The sequence below is a fragment of the Zootermopsis nevadensis genome, unplaced genomic scaffold, assembly GCF_977971745.1.
Source record: "Zootermopsis nevadensis isolate Lab colony 2312 unplaced genomic scaffold, Znev_1.0 Znev_ptg000015l, whole genome shotgun sequence".
Lineage (NCBI taxonomy): Eukaryota > Metazoa > Arthropoda > Insecta > Blattodea > Termopsidae > Zootermopsis > Zootermopsis nevadensis.
In genome coordinates, this window is record NW_028259147.1 from 3468461 (window position 1) to 3484923 (window position 16463).

General features: G+C 40.1%; 1 protein-coding gene across 1 annotated transcript in view; it reads right to left on the minus strand.

The window, feature by feature from the left end:
• Positions 1-16463, minus strand: part of LOC110828029 (glutamate [NMDA] receptor subunit 1) — a 136886-nt gene that overhangs the window by 54666 nt on the left and 65757 nt on the right. The gene's annotated exons all lie outside the window — the stretch shown is intronic.

Below are 16463 nucleotides of genomic sequence, written 5' to 3' on the forward strand. Positions count from 1 at the left end.
TTGTGTTATCAATTGCCTTATCAAGGCCTGTAACATAGGCGCATTGTACTGATCTCCATGCTACCATGGTTACGACCTAAAATTGAATCGAATTAAGTGTAAGGTGTCGTCATAAATTCTCGCTGAAAATTCTACGAAGTTATCTCCTCCTTTTACAGCATGAACTACACTGTTACTGTAACATTTCAGGTTCTCATGGAGGTGAGTATAAAAAAAGACACATTTCTGGGGCATTTCACCGTGTAGTCTCGTAGAAGTTGAGTGAAGTTTCATAGGATCTGTGTAAAATTTGAGGTTGCCTGTCTTCTGGGTTGTTGTGATTCATCGCCCTGATGACGGAGGCAGTATGACCTCCGAAACGTTGGTAAACATCTACCAGACTACACAGCGCAACAACCCAGAAAACAGAAATCTTCATACTCTGATGACGGAGGCAGTATGACCCCTGAAACGTTGGTAAACATCTACCAGACTACACAGCGCAACAACCCAGAGGACAGAAATCTTCATACTCATCGCCCTGATGACGGAGGCAGTATGACCTCTGAAACGTTAATAAACATCGACCAGTCTACACAGCGCAACAACCCAGAAGACAGAAATCTTCATAGGATCTTACTGCTTCCATCATCAGGGTGATGGAAGCTGTAAGGTCCTCTGAAACATCGGTCAACTTCTACTAGACTATACGGTCTAATATCCCAAAGCAGGTCATCTGCATACATTGTTACTCTACAGATTCAAATAATATTACAACACTACGCGTATGCCCAAAACGCGAAACCGCCCGAAAAGGTCTACATGCAAACACGTACGGTGGCTTGTGAAGGCAAGACTACAGGGGGAAAAACCATGCTTACACTGGCTTAGGTAAGTCTACGGTACATTACAAAGTTAAAACTGACCTTATCATTCATGGTTATCCTAAATTGGCGAAACATGGCTTCCTTCTCGGCAACATTTCCATCCCAAGTCTACGCCCCATGTGTTATAATAAGCGGGGATAGGTGGCCGTCTTCAACGTGGCAATTAAAATGACATTTTCCTCAGACCCTACACGTAATGTTGGAAGCACGGGTTATCACCGAAGCGACGTACTAGACAGACTAGGGCCTAGGTTGATATACCTCGCCCGGTGAGCTATTAGAGGTGCAGTCCGAAGGGGTAAAGTGCCCAAAACAAGTACCCATACTGAACAGAGTATTTATAAATTTGGAGAAGTCACGAAAAATTCATTCGAGTCTCACCACGCGCTCCTACTCATTTTTGAACTCGGCACTAGATGGGGTGAATGTATTTTATAACCTTGCAAGTTTTTTGAACTGATTTAGACTTATATCGGGTTAAACTAGCAGGGCTTATCCAAAGCCGATGGCCCTATTCAGGAAATGACAGCAGAGTTAAACTTATATTATTTAAATCTTGTCCGTCTAATCACAATAAATTCTTATTAAATATTAAAATATTACAATAATTAACATTTAAAATATTTAAAATATTAAATGATGTTCTTTATCGAAATATTCGATTTACATTAGACCATCATTTTTCACGACATGTTTCAGTTCCTAAAAGAACTATCTTCAGGTGTATATAATCATATAAAGATTCAAATCAATAACAACTTAAATACAATTTCTTAAATACAATTTCTATATATTATTTTAGCGTACATTTTTATCAGATGTTTATCAGATATTAAACGCTAAAATAATATATAGAAATTGTATTTAAGAAATTGTATTTAAGTTATTATTGATTTGAATCTTTATATGATTATATACACCTGAAGATAGTTCTTTTAGGAACTGAAACATGTCGTGAAAAATGATGGTCTAATGTAAATCGAATATTTCGATAAAGAACATCATTTAATATTTTAAATGTTTTAAATGTTAATTATTGTAATATTTTAATATTTAATAAGAATGTATTGTGATTAGACGGACAAGATTTAAATAATATATATTTATTATATCACAATATGACGCAACTTTACCATCTCAGAGTTAAACTTATTAACGTTGCCTTATTAACTCACTTCACAGAGTTTAACTTTTTAAACGGAACACCATAGTTAGAAAAATACATGTTTAAAAATCATCTTGGTCGAACATCTATCTGTGTTAACGTTGATTTAAAAACCAATGATTCGGAAACAAGCTGGATTTAACTGGCTCAAGTTTCGGGCCAGTGGCGGATTTTATGAGAACCTTCAAGTCCAATAACAGCGAGGAATTTCTTGTTCCAGCTCGATAACCACTCACAGAAGAACGTATCATTTACCTGTCTCCGTCTAAGCAAAGTCAATATGCACCACCGAGGCACAGAAGCAAAGAATGATTTTTAAACGTCGCAGGACGATTCAGATTACACTGAAATATCGTAGTTAATTACACGAGTTATACATGCCAACTACAGTCTGGGTCATTATACATTTGCAGATTAGAAAGAACTGAGGCTGTCCTGAAATAACCGGTGCTTTATTGAGCTAGGAGATTATTCCATTCAACAAGATTTATGAGTGGACTTGCATCGCTGCTCGGAAAATAAAGTACCCCTATGTTTGTGATATTCACCCCCCCCCCCCCCGCAAATTCTATACTACTTGTTGCGATGCCAGCCGCATACAGAATTCAACACTTCATACGACTGTAAAAATGCTCTTTTAAAATTATGAAAATAATACTGTTACTGCTAAGGCTAAACGTTGTTCAATAAATGTCCATATCATCACCATCACCGAAAAAGGCCTCCAAACGGACACTACTGTGGGCCAGTTCAATCCATGCAACAGATTTCTATTAAATTAATTTTAATATTATCCTCCCATCGATGCTTCAGTTCTCAGGAAATCTTTCTATATCTCGTCCGCTAATTTACGTACAAGCGTCACACATGCTACCGACTTTAAAACCCTATCATAAAATGTACCAGGTAAATCTTCGTCAGATACAAGTTGTTTCAGAAGTAAATTTAAAATAATACGTAACTCTATAGTAATTTGTGCACATTTCAAAAACATTTACACGTTAGCATATGCTATGGTAATTTCTGAATACGTACTGTTAAAGATAACGAAAAGGGACTCTAAGTTTTGAAAAAAAAAGTGTGTGGAGGGGTTTCTTGGCCGTTGGGTCCAAAGGGAGAAATATTTTTGGCAGAAAAAAACTGGACAAACCCTAGGTACGTGTGTGCAAATTAACCAGCTTCCCCATGAAAGAACACATTTTACGGAATTTGGCAGTTGGATGTTCAGAATAAAATTTATCTTTCGATGTTTTCTTTCTTTTTTATTTCTGGTTTTTCTTAATAACGCTGTGGTAATTGGCTCATGTGCACTCATGGTATGGAATTTACATATGACTTTACTACCTAAAAAGTTGTCAGTGGAACCACGGTTCCGGAGACTTAGACGTAAATACGTCTATACCGATAGGAAGTTTATATATTGGCTTTATTCTAAATATTTCCTTTATACATGCTTTACAATTGAGTAAAGTTTTATTAAGACTTTGCTTATTTAACTTGAATTAGTTACGCTTAAGATGGGTCTGTGGTAGCTGAATGTAATGTAAAGTAATGTAATGAAATGTTTTATAGGTAACAACAATGCCGAGTAAACAGATGACGTTTCCTAAGTAACCATCTTACACATTTTCGTCACACTTTTTTGCGGAATGACACTGACCCTAAAATATAGACGTATTTACGTCAAAAAATACCCTCCTCCCAAATAGAAATATGACAGCTGACTCCTTCGAACCGTAATCTTTAACCCCAATACTAAAATTAATTCTGAAAAAAAAATCATAATGCAAACGCGCCAGAATACAGATGACTGCACGTACAACACGTCACGACACAATCCATCGGTTAGTGGAGCGAAGGGCTCACACAATTATCAGTCATTTTATTACGCAGTTGACAGATGACGTGAGCATATCAGTAGCTAACACAGCGTTAGAGGACGACATAACAGCCCTTCGAGGGGAAAACGTGCAGCGCGGTGTAGTCTGGTAGAAGTTTACCGACGTTTCGGAGATTGCTGCCTCCGACTCCAGGGCGGTGAGCACGCAGTCCAGGCCACAGACAAACGGCGTGGTAGCGTGCTGCCTCACAGCACAGCCGCTGGCAGACCCTCGTATTCTGCATTATTCATTATTGTTTTCGTTTCCGCTGAGTTCGGGTCACGTGATTATCGGCGTCACCTTCTTTTGTTATGATAGTCGACTTCTAAAGGGAAGCTAGAAAACGTTGTTCTTTGAAAGGCATACGAACCAACCTTTCTTAAGAACTTTTTATCAAGTGAATTTTATACAGAATTCTGAACTTAAGGGGTTGCTTCTAAAATCAATGAGAATTTCTAGTTCATCTGAAATATTAAAAACGCTGTACTAAACACAGCATGTTACAAATGGGCATGATTCCTGTGCATATATCAATGCACTCCTGTTTAATATTATATTTTATTTATTTATTTAGTGTTCTGTCTGACGACAGGTCCATATGAACAGGATCGTTCCATCCTTTTCTCGGACTGGGACCTGTTCATATACGTTCTTGGCAGACGATCCAGAAGTGGTTTGCCATTGCCTTCTTCTGTGTGTGAATGGAGTAATTGTTGGGATGCCACGGAGAAACCGGGGAAGCCCCCGGAGGAAAACTCCGTGTTGCCTAGACCACGGCCTTGCCCAAAACAAGTTATAAATTCGGGAACCGCCGGGAATCGAACCCGAGACCCCAGGATTACAAGGCCAGCGTTCTAACCGCTAGACCACAGACCTATATATTATGCATGCACATATAAAACTCAAATGTTTGGGCTACAGTTTAGCCATAAAGATTTTACAACCTATCCGTAGAACATCCATTAAAGTCCTCATGTAAAAAAATCTTGGTGTGAGATTTCAGGTTCTCACGGCGACGAGTATGACGGTGGCTGTGCGCTCGGTTGCTTCACCGTGTATTCTGGCAGGGGTTTACCGACGTTTCAGAGATGTTTGCTGCCTCATCGCCTTGATAAGTATTGCAGCAAACACCTCTTAAACGTCGGTAAACCTCGATCAGTTTACACGGCACAATAACCCAAAAGACAAAATATCTTCGTCTTGGTTTATGTTGTCCATAAGTACAGTCCACGACTGTAATCTTGAGACTTGCGTGGTGAGGCGAAGGACGAGAGATAGCGTCTGCCTTTAACACTTCGAACTTCCTGCATTCCTTACAAGTCTCAAGATTACAGTCGCGGACTGTAACCTTTGCCACAAAACGTTTTAGTATGTTCTACAGATGACGAGTTTCACCATCGTCCATCATTCCATTCACAGCGAAATGTTTACAGACGAGAGGATTAAAACGGTGAAAATGTTGTTGATGAAGTGTTCCTCTTTGAGAACTCGGGTCGTCCCGTGACTAAGTGTGGATGCAACGCGGAAGAGACGTCTCGAACATGCGCACGCCGCTCCAGCAACTATTGTGATCGAGAAATTACGGGAGGTAAATTTGAAACACCCTGTATAAAGAACCCGAACAAAACGAGAATGTCTCTTCGTAAACTGTCAAGACACAGTCCACCACTGCGTGTACAGCCGCTGGTCAATGAATGACACGCACGGACTCACGTGCGTTTGAAACAAAAGCCAAAACTTGTTTCATTGCTGCGTGAAATTTAATATTCAATGGCACTCCTGTTTACAGCATTTAAACGCGTTGGGCTGAACTGACAGCTAACTTCTTTACCACGCTTACAGACAATGTGTGAGCCCAGTAGCAAGTGGCCACAAAGTTCAAAACTTGTAGTTTATAAACAGACACTACATGCGGGTAGCGAGACATCATCTTTTGTATTACTTGCACGAGTAACATCAAATTAATGCATTTTCGGGGGGGGGGGGGGGGGGGGGTTGTGTGGGTTGGCGTGTTTCATTTCCGAAACTGGTAATGTCGACGTAACTTAGCTCTATGGGCACAAACTAAAAGTTATACGACGATTTAATCTTCGTTAATTTGATCTAGATAGAAAATCAACATGGAACACAAATCGAACTTCATATTTAAAAGGGTTCATCGTACAAAAACGTGAGAGTAATATGAACTATAGGTATTATATCCAAAACCTACGACAACTTTTCCATAAAATATGCGCTGTTTTTTTTCTTCTTCAAACATTAGAAAAAATAATTTATGCAAAGAACACGCGTGCAAGCTCTATGTACTCTGGTACAGACAGCACGCACATTTACAATCTTTTTCATGTTGCAGCAATTTGCAGGCAATTTGAAATAAATGTTAGCCCAGCGTAACATAACGAAATGGAACGTAAAGCGGGATTTATTCATTGTCTGCCACTGCAACGACAAACAATTTTGCATTTTATCTTCCTACCAACTGTAACAAAAAATAATATTAAAGTGTCAGAACAAAAATGCAGATATTGGCACAACAACCGAGCGAAGTTACATCAGGCTGCAGGGGGAAAGGCAAACAAGTCTAAATTCGTACAAGACGTAGAGAAAATTAGGTAAGTCAGTGCAAATAAAAATAAATGAATTATATTTCAAAAGGAAATTAGGAACTCGGAAGGGAGAGACCACATATCGCACGGGGATACTCAGTCGAAAATGCTGAAGCCGGCTAGAACTGTATTCAGCGTTGCTTAGCAACAGAGTTTAGAGTTATGTATTATTACAAGAGACGGCAAGACACGCATAGCAGTTCGGAACGAAACTAATTACAGCCAACACGACATATTACATTCATTCAACATGGGGGATGCGCGCAGGGATTTGGAGCGCACGACAAGTTCCGGTAACGTCGGCCTTCACTGCCGCAACAGGGCCGACAACTTACGAAATGAACATCGACCTGTTTTGGTACACGGAACAAGAAATTACACGAGCGATCCGGACTCGATACTTAACTTTTATCATCTTAATGATCACGTATTATTCGTAACCGAACTTCCACAGATAATCATTAGTAACCAGTGCCGAAAGATAGTCATTGAGGCCAAAGTTCGTCTAAATAATATTTAAGAACTAGTAATTCTCCTGCCAAAAATGACGGGAAAATCTAAGCAGTAAACACACAGTCATAAATATTATCCTGTAAGGCACAGAATCCCTTAACAGCACCCAAAGTACAAATAGTGAATTTAAAAACGTCCACGAACATTGCCTTCAGTCACTTACATAAAAGAAAACATCACCAACACAAAGATAAAATTCTTTTGCTGTTTGAGGAAACACGCTCAGTTTGCACTGAGAAGCATGAATAAAAAATGCACTGATACTTATTGTTAAAGCAGGTGGTACATTTAGTTACCACAGAACTTCAACGGGTTGAACCACTGTGAAATCATTACAAAAACATTTCCTTGAAATAATAAGTATTTTTCTTAATCTTTTCCGACACAGAAAGCAATGTAGCCACCAAAAACATGGACATACGATCAGTTTAAAGTAAAAGGCGAACATACAAATACCTCAAGGGGCAAACAACACGTTCACCGTTCAGAAAAGAAAAACATTAAAAAGGCAGCACTACCAAACTGTGTTCTAGAAGTGCAGCCATTTCGCACGTGGTCATATTTAACGCTAATTATCTACCAAGCTGAAATAAAAATGTTAGGAACAACTTTTTATAAAGATAAAAAAGGGCACGCTGGTGTCGAGATTTAATTTCTGTGTTGATACATTCAAGGAACAAGTTCAAGTGGACAAATAACGCACGTTTTCAAAGTCACGTGTTCTTTTTCGCTCAAAACCTCTCCACTTGCATCACTGAAATTTGTCATGTCACGCTATAAAATATTTATTAAGATAAATGTGTTTTAAATTCTCGCGAGCTGTCTCCTGCCAGTTTCTTGCAGGAGAGGAAGTGGAATCACATCGGATCAAAACTTCTGTGGGAGACGAGTTCAAAACATGGCTAGAAACTTCTGAATTGCGGGACAACACGACCTAACATGACTAGCTCAGCGGTAATGTGCCCCATTCTTACACCAAATATATCCAATTCGAATCTCGGTCGAGGCACCAAATATTCAGACAGATGTTTTCGTAGTTTTCCCCAGTCACTTCCTACTTCGATTCATATAATCCGCCCGTGAACCAGATAATTAAACAACTGAGAAGTTTATACAGAGCATATCCAATTCAAACACGTCGTAAAATAACCTGCATATTAGTGCTTCGTTGCTTCGTAAAACAAAGTAGGTTAATGGAATTGTCTGGAAATGCACGAGCCTACACCGTGCCATGGCTAGGGGATGAGTCGCCGAACCCACAGTGGCTCCAGTTTGCTCCTAGCACACTCCATGTGAGGTCTGCGGTGGATGAAGTGACACTTGGTCAACGCCCGAGTCCTTGGCTTTCCCCCACTGTCAATATAATTCCACCTAAGCTCCATTCCTCACTCATGTATCTTCTGGGAGACGGACGATGGACCAACCCGTCAGAGGCCAAAGACTGTCTCACCCCGTGAGCTGCTAACACCAACCAAGTAATAAAGCTGTTAATACCCTAAATTTTATGCATTCTAAAAGGTTCTTGGTTGGATTCAGCTTTCGGATAAAAACAAAATAAAATAAGCAGTATATTTATTTCATCTTTTCAAGCCGAGCGTCATGCAAATGATATTGAAGGATATGTAAGACTTGAGGTTCTCACAGCGGTGAGTATGAAGATTTCTGTCTTCTGGGTTGTTGTGCTGTGTAGTCTGGTCGATGTTAACCAACGTTTCAGAGGTCATACTGCCTCCGTCATCAGGGCGATAAATGACCTCATCTACCAGACTACACAGCGCAACAACCCAGAAGACGGAAATCTTCATACTCTGATGACGGAGGCAGTATGACCTCTGAAACGTTGGTTAACATCTACCAGACTACACAGCGCAACAACCCAGAAGACAGAAATCTTCATAGCGTAGATAACTTAGAAAGAATCGCCCTGATGACGGAGGCAGTATGACATCTGAAACGTTGGTTAACATCGACCAGACTACACAGCGCAACAACCCAGAAGACAGAAATCTTCATCGCCCTGATGACGGGAGGCAGTATGACCTCTGAAACGTTGGTTAACATCGACCAGACTACACAGCGCAACAACCCAGAAGACAGAAATCTTCATACTCTGATGACGGAGGCAGTATGACCTCTGAAACGCTGGTTAACATCGACCAGTCTACACAGCGCAACAACCCTGAAGACAGAAATCTTCATACTCTGATGACGGAGGCAGTATGACCTCTGAAACGCTGGTTAACATCGACCAGTCTACACAGCGCAACAACCCAGAAGACAGAAATCTTCATACTCTGATGACGGAGGCAGTATGACCTCTGAAACGCTGATTAACATCGACCAGTCTACACAGCGCAACAACCCTGAAGACAGAAATCTTCATACTCTGATGACGGAGGCAGTATGACCTCTGAAACGCTGATTAACATCGACCAGTCTACACAGCGCAACAACCCTGAAGACAGAAATCTTCATACTCTGATGACGGAGGCAGTATGACCTCTGAAACGCTGGTTAACATCGACCAGTCTACACAGCGCAACAACCCAGAAGACAGAAATCTTCATACTCTGATGACGGAGGCAGTATGACCTCTGAAACGCTGATTAACATCGACCAGTCTACACAGCGCAACAACCCTGAAGACAGAAATCTTCATACTCTGATGACGGAGGCAGTATGACCTCTGAAACGCTGGTTAACATCGACCAGACTACACAGCGCAACAACCCTGAAGACAGAAATCTTCATACTCTGATGACGGAGGCAGTATGACCTCTGAAACGTTGATAAACATCGACCAGACTACACGGCGCAACAACCCAGAAGACAGAAATCTTAATATTTAAGAACACAGTCCGTACCTCAAACAAAACAGAACACTTCACCATCACAAAGATAATATTGTTAATGCAAAGTATGCAGCCAAAACAAGTTGTGATAGACGCTATATTACGTTAACTGATAACAGGTCTAAAACGTATATAGTTAGTAATACAGCCTTCCATTTGTTGTCTACCGATTGAAATTAAAGATTAGTGTCTGCAACAGAACTGCTAGACACTGTGAAAGACGTTTACAGCTTCAAGCAACAGCAAAGTTAACTTTACTGCAGTAGGATTATAACCTACGACCATCTGCTCCCAAGCTCTGAACGTTAACCACATTTTATTGTTGAGCTATAAACTTACCTAACTGTAATATTAAGAACACACAATTTCTGTGTCTGGAATATGAATTAGGTTCAAAAAATGGAAACACAAAGTCTGTGCCTTAGAAAAAATGGGCTTTATGAGTCACGACTGCAGCTGTGCTTTTGCCATAAACCCTCTCTTTACCAGAAAGCAAATGTATTAACTTTGAATTGGACGGACGGACGGACAGACACGACAGTTATTACGCGTTCTTTATACCCAGTTCGTGCGTAAAACGCAAACTGTGATAACTCGACGTTTCCGCTGAAGATGTTAACAGCTTCATGGAAATTAGTCGAAGCAGCATCTTAGCGATTTTGGTTGGAAGCTGTCGTGCGTGTGGCTTCCATCCAGCCAGGGTTTATAACGCACAACCTTCGTGGCCAAGATCCGGTCTGCTTTTCAGCCAGACCAAACAAGATTAACCCGTTGCTATAATCGACAGCCTTCAGAAGATTGGTTGACTCTGTGCTGCCGATGTTCCTGCCAGCCTCTGGGATCTTATTTATTTACGTTGGTCGGACTTTTATATTATAATTAGACCCAAGTACATCCATGCCTTGTTATTCACTACAGACTACGATTCGATTTGCACCAGTGATCAATAAGTCTCCTTTTTTATTTATAAAATTTATTTGGATTTTTTTTTGAGATGATAATGTTGCGTCATATTGTGTTGAAATATATACTTGTTCAATTTTATCAGTCTAAACACAATAAAATATTATTATTAAATATTAAAATATTGACGCCACGGTGGTCTAGCGGTTATAACGCTGGCCTTGTAATCCTGGGGTCTCGGGTTCGATTCCCGGCGATGCCCGAATTTATAACTTGTGTTGGGCAAGGCCGTGGTCTAGGCAACACGGAGTTTTCCTCCGGGGGCTTCCCCGGTTTCTCCGTGGCATCCCAACAATTACTCCATTCACACACAGAAGAAGGCAATGGCAAACCACTTCTGGATCATCTGCCAAGAACGTATATGAACAGGTCCCAGTCCGAGAAAAGGATGGAAGGATCCTGTTCATATGGACCTGTCGTCAGACAGAACACTAAATAATAATATAATAAATTAAAATATTATTACAATTAAGATTTAAATATTTAAAATATATTAAAATGATGCTCTCTATCGAAATCTTCGATGATGTTCTAATGAAAATCGAACATTTCGATAGAGAGCATCATTTTAATATATTTTAAATATTTAAATGTTAATTGTAATAATATTTTAATATTTAATAATAATATTTCATTGTGTTTAGACTGATAAAATTGAACAAATATATGGATTTTTTTTATTAAGTGCACGTGTTCAAGATTATTTGCCGCGCAACATTCAACAATATTAAAATGGACACTAACGCAAACCGATTGTGGTGATGGCAAGCGAAAGATACTGTTTCAGCTTCGTATTAGCAGCGCTAATTTTTGTTTCATATTTATTGACGTGTTCCCTTTTTTTAAAACTGATTTAGACCTTCCTGCCGGGACATTAAATCTGTGCCGTGAATTTCAGACAGGAATCTACATACCAAACTTAATTAAAACCCGTTAATTCAATGCGAAGTTACTCGTCTGTGCGAACGTTCATTGGCTTCATTGTTTACATAACCGTCGGTTGGCCGGGTCTAACAATCGTGAGCATTCAGTAACCTGAAGCAGGAAAATCTCCATTTTGCTTCGTCCAACAAACACTACAACAAAGCGTGTGGACGAGCAACGTTAGTTTAATTGTGGCAGTACAGGCGTCAGATGCAGGGCGCTGTAATCGCTCTGTTTTTTAAGTTACGTATGTAGCATTGTGTGTCAGAAGTGGCTTCTTCCTCGGCTACCGCTTTTCTGTCGAGGTTATTTAAAGTTAAAATTGGCCAGCCTTTATCACGAAGAATTACAATGAAGTGAAAAATTTGATACGTCATGACAGCCTACTTCAAAGACCCTCAATCACTCCTTAACACATGATCATCTGTCCATTTCATTATAAGCCATCCAGCCTCTGCAGATGATATGTCGCTGTTGAACCTATGAAGCCCTGATGACGGAGGCAGTATGACCTCTGAAACGTTGGTAAACATCGACCAGACTACACAGCGCAACAATCCAGAAGACAGAAATCTTCATACTCATCGCCTTGATGACGGAGGCAGTATGATCTCTGAAACGTTGGTTAACATCGACCAAACTAAACAGCGCAACAACCCAGAAGACAGAAATCTTCATACTCATCGCCCTGATGATGGAGGCAGTATGACCTCTGAAACGTTGGTTAACATCTACCAGACTACACAGCGCAACAACCCAGAAGACAGAAATCTTCGTACTCATCGCCCCGATGATGGAGGCAGTATGATCTCTGAAACGTTGGTTAACATCTACCAGACTACACAGCGCAACAACCCAGAAGACAGAAATCTGACTGTAGATTAATTAATTTCTAAATATATCAATTTATTCAAAGAAATATTTCGTACTATGTAACATACAACTAACATATGTTAAAGTTCCGAATAGTTTCAACTGCGAATTGAAATTTTAAAGACGTCAATGTTTTTCGAACGGACATAAAATACATGGAGGTGCGAGCCCTAAAAACTCACAAGTAATCTGGTCCCCACGTTTCAGTAATAAAATCAGCTAATTCTGAGGGGCGTTATCACACAGGGGGTCAGATAACGTTCGCCGCCCCTGATGTCTGCCGGAACCTTCGACGGCCTTGAAAGCGCCAAGAATTCGAATAGTGGAATAAGTGTTCGATCACAAAAAAAAAATTCTACACACGTACAATTCCTATGTGATGCGAATCCATCATCTTTAAATTATAAAACAATTCAACTAACCTAACTAGGAGAGTCTAACATCAGAGCGGAGATAAATTGGCCCTGTGTAGTATCTTACCTGGTACCCGCAAACTGACATAACTGCCTTTAAAACGCTCAGGCACGCACATTACAGACAATTTAATTTGTACTGAAACGCAACTTCTCAGTACACAATTCTGATCAATATCCTGGCACGGAGATTAATCCCATAAGAACAATCTGATTATACCTTACAAAGATCCCTATCGCCCTTTTGCGCTGACGGAATCACTCCGACTAAATCAGTTTATTTAACGAAGCCCTGACTCATCTCAATCATATTTAATAATTGAGTGAGTACAGCAAATAAAACACGAATATCTTGTTTGGAAAAACAACAGCAGTTTATTCTGAACATTTATTCCTAGAATCGTATGAAACTCGTAAATACATTGCGTGGACAAAATCCAGTTGTTCGATGTTAAAAGTTGGTGGTACACATAAATATCACTACGCGTTTCCCCTCCTGAACCCCTAGCTTATCTGAATTAGTACTGAACCCAGTCCGTACCTCAAAGAAAATACAACACTTCTTCATTATACATAATCCACTGCTTTTTAATGGTTAAAGAGATGAAATGTTTCCTGCGAAAGCCCTGTACGTATCCTGTTCTACACTTAACTAGTTTTCTTTTTTCATTCCCGACTGCATTCCTCCTGAAGTCCAAATATTTTCCTTTGTTCGTGCACTTGAATCTCTCTGTTCTGTCATAACAACGCACCGCGTTTCATAAAGCATAACTCTCCTCTTCACACAAGCGAAGGTACAGTTCCACGTATTCTTATCCTCGGTAGTGGATGAAGATGGGTGGATACCTTCACGCTACGGTCGATTTATCCCCAAAGTACCACGGTACCCATTATATATGATGCTAGGCGGGCTACATTGCCACTCCGAGCGTTAGGAGGGGCCCATGGGTCTACATCCCTGCCAGAAATCAAAACCCTCGTCTTCCAACCAGCAGCCTAGTCACCTAAATATCACCAGACACATTGTGTATCGCCTCACCCTCTCACACTTTACGTGAACATTACAATTTAAGGTCTACTCCGTTTGTCTGAAACATATTTCGATGCGCTGCAGATTATATTTAATGACACAAAACTCTATGTAATACGACTGACTTCCCTCAAAAAATAAATTTGGATCTGTAAAAAGTTTTCACCAAGGTCGCAACAACACATTTTAAAAAAAAACAGGCGCATTTCTACTCCACACAGAGGCCAATGTCAATGAATTTCCCGCCCCCTCACAACAACGTCCGCTTAACACTTCGAAATAAAACGGCCGTGGCCTATTTCATAGTCTACCATGCACTATAGACTGAGGAAAACAACAAAATGCCTTTCAGGATAGTGGGACTGTCGTACAAGTAGCCAATTAGTGTTGTTAATCTAGCAGACCAATGTAGTGGACAATGTGCTATTAACAGCAAGGCGTTGTCATCGTTACCAAGCATCATCATCTGGTAAATCCCTACTAATGAGTGGGAGAAGGAATTCTGAGCAGAGACATCTCTGACAAAAGAACTTACCCCGCGTTCTGATAGAAGTGTAATGAACCGACAATTTTTTTACCACAATTATTGGCAATTTATTTCTTTACTTGCCAAACGCGTTTCGGCTTTATAAGACCAAAACTAATTTGTTTGTTCAAGTTTCGTAATATGGAATATATCCACAAACTCGTCACAATTTATGTACAATTAATGTTTACAGGGAACACAATCCCATTTCCTACGCGCAATAACTTAAAAACATCCCCTAAAATCTGTAGCCACAACACAAAATCAAACAACTCACATGGGGGAGGGGGGTGCCGGATACAACCCTCACATTACACGAATCCCAAACGAAATACCACATTTTTTTTTCAACAGAAGCTCGTCACACAAATAACTGGCATGACGATACAAAATGTAGAATCTGCAATTTATATTCGAAACATTTTTCGATGTTGTAAATATTTAGCGAAATACGTAGGAAAATAATTCCAGACCCGTGCAGTGTGGTATTTTAGAATGATTAGAATTTCAATAGTAGATCTGTATTAATATTAAATGGGCATTAAGATTTATCGTGTACACAAAACGAAAATACCGCACTTGGTAAACACGAGTACTCGAGTGGAGTACAGACATCTGTCCGCTGTTCTTGAAAGGTACTTAGTTTATAATTTTTAGAAAATTACTTGCATATTCTTAGGCAGCATCTTCAGTTCTTGGAGACGTAACCCAATCCATCTCCTCGGAGGTCGTCTATGCGGGGTCCTTAAAAGAAAGAGATAATGTGTGATAATTTCGAATGCCTTGCAGTTAAACGTCTCCGGGCTGGCCAAACGGAAATGAGTCTGGTCTCTGTGATGTATTTTGTCCTGGACGGGAAACGAATGTACGAATCGTTCTTCAACTTGGAAGTCTGCCAGCGGAACCAGTATGGACGCCTGCCGTTCGTCAGTGCATCCCCAGCGAGGCCAAGGAAAATTGTGACGCGGTGGTTAAGTGCAGAAACGGGAGTATGCTCATTCTACCTCGAGGTGAAGAATCACGAGACACGATATTCCTGCCCACAATTTCGGATTACCGCCAGAGAGTGATGGGTTCCACACATTTACTACCGTACTGGGAAGTACATACATAGTACAGGGAACTTCTACATAATGTTCCAAATCTTTACAGCACATGCTGAAAATGTCAATCAGCGTCCAGGAGACGAGCACCCGCTATTTTTGGTGTGTTACGTGAGACTTTGTTAAGTGTTTCTGGGCCAATGTTAGCAAAAAATCTATTCAACAACGAGTTTCAGTTCCTTCAAGCGTCGTGGATTATGTGAATAAAGTCTTTCTCAAAGAAATTCGCACATAAAAATTTTGCTAAATAAACTACGTTCGCACCTCAACTGGCTGTGGCCTAGCAGGAACGGAGATCTTGAATCCAGTGTCACGAAGAAGGCTGGGAAAGTCTATTTTACGGGATGGACCTGTTTCTGACGTCATTTTTGTACCATAGTAAGTGAATGTTTTTGGGATGAATTTGCATTATTTTCAGTGTGAAAAACGAAGTGGTAAGAAGAATAATTGGTACGAAGGAAGACGAACTGTATTTGGATCTCACTGCCCCTTTTTACCCGATGACAAAAGCAGAATCCAGCATTAGAAAATTTCTAATTTCATATTTCAGACGATGACAATTCCGAAAGATCAATTTTAACACACTGTAAGACGGCTACCAGCAGAAATATTAGTACTTCGACCATTTAGAATTGACGTCAGGAAATTACTGCAAAGCGTGAATCTACATAAGTCAAATATTAGGAGGTAATACTGTAATATACACAGTATGATAGGCAGACTGGAATGATCTCACTGGGTACAAAGTC